Source organism: Hemiscyllium ocellatum, chromosome 48 (assembly GCF_020745735.1).
Source record: "Hemiscyllium ocellatum isolate sHemOce1 chromosome 48, sHemOce1.pat.X.cur, whole genome shotgun sequence".
Classification (NCBI taxonomy): domain Eukaryota; kingdom Metazoa; phylum Chordata; class Chondrichthyes; order Orectolobiformes; family Hemiscylliidae; genus Hemiscyllium; species Hemiscyllium ocellatum.
The window spans coordinates 13,292,540-13,300,023 of record NC_083448.1 but is presented as its reverse complement, the minus strand read 5'-3'; positions in this window follow the sequence as shown (position 1 = coordinate 13,300,023).

Genomic DNA, 7,484 nt, shown 5'->3' with positions numbered 1-7,484 from the left:
TGTCCCGATTGGTTTCAATCAAATCAACGTGCGACAAGGCTCTATCTTGGCTTTGTTTTCTATCAAGATCATCTGTACAGCTTGATAGAGCATTCGAGAAACTATGTTCATTGGGATGACTTGTTTCCTTTGTTGAAAGCGATTCGGCTTTCTTTTGCAAATTAGAGTAGGCATAAGAAGAGTGAAAATCTGCAGCAATACTTAACAATCCAAAATAGTTTCGAACTTGCCTGTCCTGGCACAATTCGTCGTCCGCTACATGCAATTGTCCGCCATCCCATATGAAAGAGATTTGCTGACAAACCGAGTTTCTTGTCCCAATACTGAGAGAAAAATCAGTCGTCCGACTCAAAAACGTTAACGGTCTTTATCCCATCACCGTTCCCGTCATTTCTGCTGAGTTTCTCCAGCATTTCCTCCTTGCACTTCAGATAAGTTTAGTTTCGGTTAAATCCTCTAAGTGGAGTTCAAGGTCTTCTCAAGATTGTAGTTAAAAATTTCGTGACCGGGATTGACGACAGAAACCCTGGATGAGCTGCCAAGCCAATTCTTTAGTCTCGTTTTTATCTGACGTTTAATACTGTTACATCGTTGTTTTTGCTGACTGGCGTTTTGTTAATTCATGCTTAAGATACTTCAGCTTTGGGTTTAAAATACAGAAGACTCAAAATAAAATTTTGTGATTACTTTCTTCAACTGGTTCACTATGGTCTTTAGGAAACTGCCATCCTTACCTGTTCTGGCCTCTATGTGACTCCAGACCCACAGCAATGTGCCTGACTCTGAACTGCCCTCTGGGCCATTAGGGATGAGCAATAAAATCTGGCTGAGCCAGCAAAATCCTCATCCCAAAAGTGAATGACAAAAATGACTTGTCCTTTAAACTGCGGTATTTTGCAGCTTGATTGTTTCACCCACTGGGATTTTGGATTTCTTGTAGTTGATAAAGGCTACTTAACCAAGATCATAACACATCTTTACCAGCTTCTGTTCGTGGCCTCCCGTTATTGAGTGACCAGATTAGTTTCTGAATGCTTCAGGTATGTAATGCTACCAAGTCTATTTGCATTAGTGTAGAAGAAAACTGCTTATTTGTGCAGTGCATTCCAATCACACTCAGCCCAAAGTTAATTGGAAAAAACTTGGTCAGGAACCTTTTTTTTTCTGGCAACCATTGAACTATACACCTTCATTGTTTTGTGAGGGGAGAATGAAGACACCAGGTAATTAGAAAGAGTGAAGAGAGAAGAGGAGCGGCTATCAGTGGACAATAAGCAAGGAACATATCTACTGTTGCACAGCTCGAAAATATTTCAGAAAAACTCCTTCAGTCTTGGACCGGTTGCCACTCCTGCCCCACTTTCTTGAGACGGCTGATACAGCTCCACATCTGAGTGATAATTGCTTGTACTTACCTTGGAAACAAAAATTGCAACCCAACAGCCTTGCATTCTGCCAATGTTCTTATTTTGGGATGGAAACTTGCTCAACCTCAATACAGAGTCTGGCACTGAGAGTGCGACTTGTTAGGATCTATAGGTTCCAGGTACACAGAATTCACCTTCGAAAGATTGGACAATATTTTTAGACAGCATTCGTTAGACAGATGTTTAGCTGCAAAACAATTACACATTAATTTTAATGCATCAATGATCTGGGTACTATAAGACCTTTTCTGTGACATTAACAAATTCTATTATTTTGAAAAGCTTGGAACTTTTTGCTTCAAATGATCTCTTTAGAAATTGTATTAATCATATGAGACGTGACCATGCAATTGTGTCTTTCACGCTGTCTTGCAACTTTGCTCAACAGTTACAAAATTCTTATTGAAGGATCATCATGAAGCCAAAGGTAATGAGGCTTATTCATTACTTAAAACTTCAAATAATGTTGAACATCAATACAAAGATTATCAAAATCTTCCCAAGTTCCAAATTAACTTGTAGTCCACAAAACAAATTTAAGTAAATGTACTTAGTTCTTAGCTTCAAAGTAGTTTTTGGTACAGCCTGTTTAATTTCAATCTTGTGACCTGCCTTGTTCACAACCAATTTCAACTCATCGCAGTCTCTCAGCCATACTGGATTCACTAAGGACTGAGCACACAATTTCTCTGAATTGCTGGAATGCATCAGCCACAAGACCAAAAACCAAAATGCACACAATGATTTTCAGTCAAAATTAACAGCAGCAAACATCCCTCAATTTCTGCTGGGCTCTCAGGCTACCAGATTTCACATTTGTTCATCCCGAGTACTTGTTGAGAAACTAGTCACCTGCTTAGGCAGGGTTATACCATAGCCCCGAAGTGACAGCCAGCTGTCTTGCCAATACTTCTGCATCAAAATATGGTTATAACATTGGAAACCTCATCATCATGCAACAAGTGCTTTATGATCAAGAGATCTGGGACTTCAGGAATCCGAGTATTGATAAATGTACCAACATGGAGTTAGGTCACAGATAAGCAATAACGTGTCAGCAGTTAGAACAACTTTCTTGGCTCCAATTTTGACTTTTTTTTCCTTTACCTTCTGCAATTTTCCAATAAAGTTTACATGAACTCAAAGAAGCACCCTTCATCCTGGAACTGGATCACACTTAATCTTAGGGATTTAATCCTGAGTTCAACAATTTTAAATTGTAACCTCTGCTCACAAGTGATTTTTATTTTTTTTTTGTTTCCAAGTCCATTTCCCCATTTTCCTTTTGCTTTGAATGACAGTTTTGCAAATTTGATGATCTACTCATTGTTTCTTTACTGGTCACGTTAGCTACCTCTTTGCCTTTGCACCATGAAATCTTGTGTCCTTTAATTTCTCCCACATTTACCTTCCACTGCCTATAATCAAAGACTTGATTTTTTATTCTTCTTTCCACCTTCTTCTATTCGATTTGCTCAAAGTGTGTTACATCTCACGTTTTCCCCACTTATATGAACTCAATTTCATTTTGTAATGATGCCAAGTCTTGCTGCATATTCTATTCTGATCTTTCTCAGTGATTTTCTTCTGAACGTCGAATTATGTCTGTTCCTTTTTATTCATTACAGGCTCCAACTCTGAAGCATTCCTCTGCTCTATGATTGAATTGAAGTCTTCCAAGTCAATAATCAGAACTGATAGTTAGATAAAGTCCAGACAGACACTGGACAATATTCAATTACTTTGAATTTGACAACGTGGCTGAGCAAATAAGTGAAATGTTTCTGACCATGCTATTTGAATTAAAGTTTCAAACCATTTTTACAAAACAATTAAATGGATTTTTTTAAAGAGCAACAGTTACACAGCTTGGTAAAGTTAGCTCATCAGAGCTATTTGGAAACCCTTGTTGTGCAAGACAACACTAGCAACCATAAAGTCCTTCATCTTCCATTTGCATGTGTGCTCAACAGCATGCTGGATGAAGCAGCTTGTTTGATCGCCATCAGATCCACCAGCTTCAACGTGCACTGACATTAGTGACGCATTAGTGATGAACAGCGGCAACTGTGTCCACATCTTAAAATTCAAGTGCTGCAATTCAAGATGATAGCTGTTTCCAAACCCACAATTTCTACCATCTGGAAGCACAAAGATGTATTTATTGGAACAAATTATTTGCAAGTTTCCTCCAAACCAAACAACCACCTGACTGAAACCTCCATCACTCTTCATTGTTGCAGGGTCAAGATCTTGGTGCTCCTTTCCAAAAATTATGCATCTACATTCCGAAGGAGATAACTCACCATCACCGCCTTAAGGGCAGTTAGGCATAAGCAATGTCCCAGCCAGCAACGTACACATTTTGTGTATTTTGCAAAACCATAGAGGTGAACCAATATGGTCTGCTTATTCCTTCACAATCTGGAGCACTCTTGTTATGAATGGGAAACCAGAGATGGGTTGGAGGCCAAATTCATATCACAGCTACTCATTTCTCATATCATGGCAAAGCTTCTCTATGTTGTGACGGTATCCAATATCAATTGCCACTGTGCGGCTGCATTTTGGTTATGCCTACTTCGAACTATCTACAATTTTGAAAGCTGAATACAACCTTCTTGTGCGACTGTAGTTGCCTTGGAAACGGGACAGCCAGTCTGGACTTCAACATTTCTGCACTCTACTTTTTTCTCTCAAAACTGCAACCGACAGCACTGGGAGTTCAGCCAACTGCTCCCAACTTAATCATGTTTAGAGTGCAGTGGATCACAGGTGAGAGAAGATCCAAGGTTCAAGTGCAAGTTCAGATACAGTTCATAAACAGATTGGACCAGCAGCAGTTAGTTCTGCAACATCGTAATTCATGTTCAAACCAGATATCAAGGAAGGGATTAAACTGACTTCACCCATGCACACATAAACAAGACAGAAAACCAATATTAATTTGAAACATTTTGTGGAGCACCCTGCAGGCATTTGTTAACTGTTAAAATACCAATACAACAGATTAAGTCTGCCTGCTACATCTTCTTGCTCTGAGCAAGTTCCCCTATGTTCCAGAGCAATACCTTCACATCCCTGACTCCAACATCACATTTATTTACATTGTAGCTTTGAGATAATAAAATTCGACAGAACAGCATGATGAAATAAAACTTGACATGAAGCCATACTAAGACACAGGACGACATCAGTAAAAAGTGCGCAAGAGCCTCAGCAGGTCTGGCCATATCTGTGGCAAGAAAACAGAACGAATGTTGCAGTCCCATGACCTTCTTCAGAATTGTGTTCAAAGCATTTCTGAAGGGTCACTGGAGTCAAACATGACTTGTTTTCTCTCCACAGATGTGGCTACACCAGACTTTCTCCAGAATTTTTTCTTTTGTTTCAGATCTCCAGCATGCTGGGTTTTATTTTAGAGCTGACAGCCCTAGCGATGAATGAACTATAATCAATGGTTGTGATTCGAGTCGGTGATGGACAACAGTCTCGAACTGGAGGAGGGCAGATCGGCCTGAGGGTTGTGGAGCCCAAGACGGTCACAGAGACAAGCAGTCAAAAAGCCTTGGAAAGATATAGAAACAGGTTTTAAGATCAAGCCAATGCAGATCAAAATGCACAGAGGTGATGTACCAAAGAATGCTGTGCAAATGCAAGTTATTAGAGTTTTAGATGATGGAGTTTATAGAGAGTACCAGAATGTGGCTCATTCATTGAGGTGGCAATCCTTCACATGGATACTGCTGAAATTGACTGGGACAAACTTAACACTTGTACTTGCTATGTTGCAAGGCTTTCCTTTCCTCTTTTTGCTAAGGAAATCTACTCATCAAGTCAAGTGTCGTCGATTCAGTCCAATTGGTGGAGTCTTCGTACTGACACTGGAGGAGAAATTCTTTGGCAGTGCACACACTGCTAAGTCCCTGAAAGAATGTATTTATATCTGCATTGCCTAGAGATCTAGTTTGTCACTGAACCAGTCTTCAAGTTGGAAAGGGTAGACAACATAAGTAAAAAAATGTCAATACACAGATCCATTAACCCATACCCAAAAGCTGAGGAGATATGTCACACATCCAGTGTTGGTGTTCAATTCAGGAACTGAAAAAATGAAGCCTTGCTATCACTTGTCTGATTGTCATACTTTAGACTAAGACACTCAAAGCAGATGGTTATACTGTTCACATGGAAATAACATACTTCTATGGCAACGGATGCAAGTAAATGGCTATTTTCCACTGAGTATGCATTCATTCTTGTATAACATCTGTGAGCAGGTGGATCTTAAAGCAGCAGTATGAAGTTCTCTATGAAACATTGCACACTCAGCCATCTGTGCCATCCCAAAGCAATTTGCTGCAAGTGGACATTTATTACCAGGTGAACATTTTGGATAATCATCCCCACCACCTTCAACTCCAACCAAAACACATTTGTGGGACTAGCTCCTTAATATTGTGTACAGCAGCTCCAAAATACAGGTAACCAACACTTCTGAGTCAATCGGGTTGGCAATCACTGCTCACCTTGTTTGGAGCAGTGAATAAGTTTGGGGCAAAAAAAACCCCTCAATTCATCATTAATTGTGGGATTGCACTTTGTGACACAAGGTCACCACAGTTGTACAATTATCACTGTGTTCCAATGTAATTCATCATACATTTAAACACTTGGACATGTTTCAAGGCAATGGGATCTATATATACATTATTTTTTACCTGCATACATGGAGCAAAAGATGCTGAATACCTTGTTGCTAGCTGAGTAGCTGAAGGTACTTGGGGGCTGCCAAGCACACAAATAGGTCATAATTCAGATTCCTAGTTAGCAAGGGCAAATATTAAACACGTTAGCAATAATTTAACTGTTTCAATTGTCCTCCACTTGCTGTTGCCTAATCAGCAATTATTGGTCAAAATGGAAACTGGGAGAATGGCATGTCAGGATAGGATCAGAACAAACTAAGCTACACTCAGCATTCCAATAGTCAGCTGGCACTACCTTGACTTCAATAAGGATGAGTTTGTACTTTAAAACCTTCAACAAAAGCCAGCAATTAAAAGCGCTAAAGGAAATTTTAACCATTAGTATCTTTTATTTTCACACAGTTTCACTCCCTCTTTCATGGGAGACAGCATTTTTTTTTGTTTCCAAGTTACATACACAACAGGAAAATATAAATTTATATGATTCAAACTTGTAGTTTTGGATAATGGAAATCAATTCTGTTTCATGTGTCTTGCCAAACCAATTATAAATTGCACCATCGCTGATAGGTTTCTGGAGTTTAGTAGGAGAGACAATTATCACGACATTAAACCAACCAATCAGTATGCAGCACAACATCAGAACATGTAAATTTGTCCAATCACAAGATGTAAGCCCTGGAGCTACGGTTCGGCCCTGTGCTTCAGATAGAGTTGCTCTTTTGGTCCGGTCAATTTTTGAGCCTGATTCCTCCAGACTAGCTGGAGTGAAGCCAGCTTGTTACCCTGGCCCCACCATGTCAGAAATAGCCACGATTTCAAGTTTGCCAGATGGCATGAAGCAATAATTGCTCCTGAAAAGGCAAAACTGTTTTTTCATCATCTCTATACTGCTCGACAACTGCTCAATTACAAAGATATTGTTTATTTTTAAATGGTTCAATGGCCAATTTAATTAAAAAATGTGAAATTCCACAATATGCTTCAATCAAAACTTTAAATTCCTTGTGTCCGAATGATTTTCCACATGCAAAGTACTCAGTCCTCAATTCCGGGAACTCCATTATTTTCCAGGGGCAGTTGCACATGCACCCCCAAATGTCCTTCGATTTCCTGGTCCTGTGAAGGTCATCGGGATGGTCAGGGTTGCACAGCTGACCAGGGAAGCCGTGACAATTGGGATCCATTTCAGTGTGCGGCACACAGGACGAACAAGTGAGATGGTTTCTAGAAATCTATTCCATTTGGGTGGAATTTATGCGCAGGCAGGGATGCTGTGAGATCATTTGCTGGCAAATGACAACTTGTTGGAATAAATGTATTTTAGGCCCACATCCTACACCTCTAT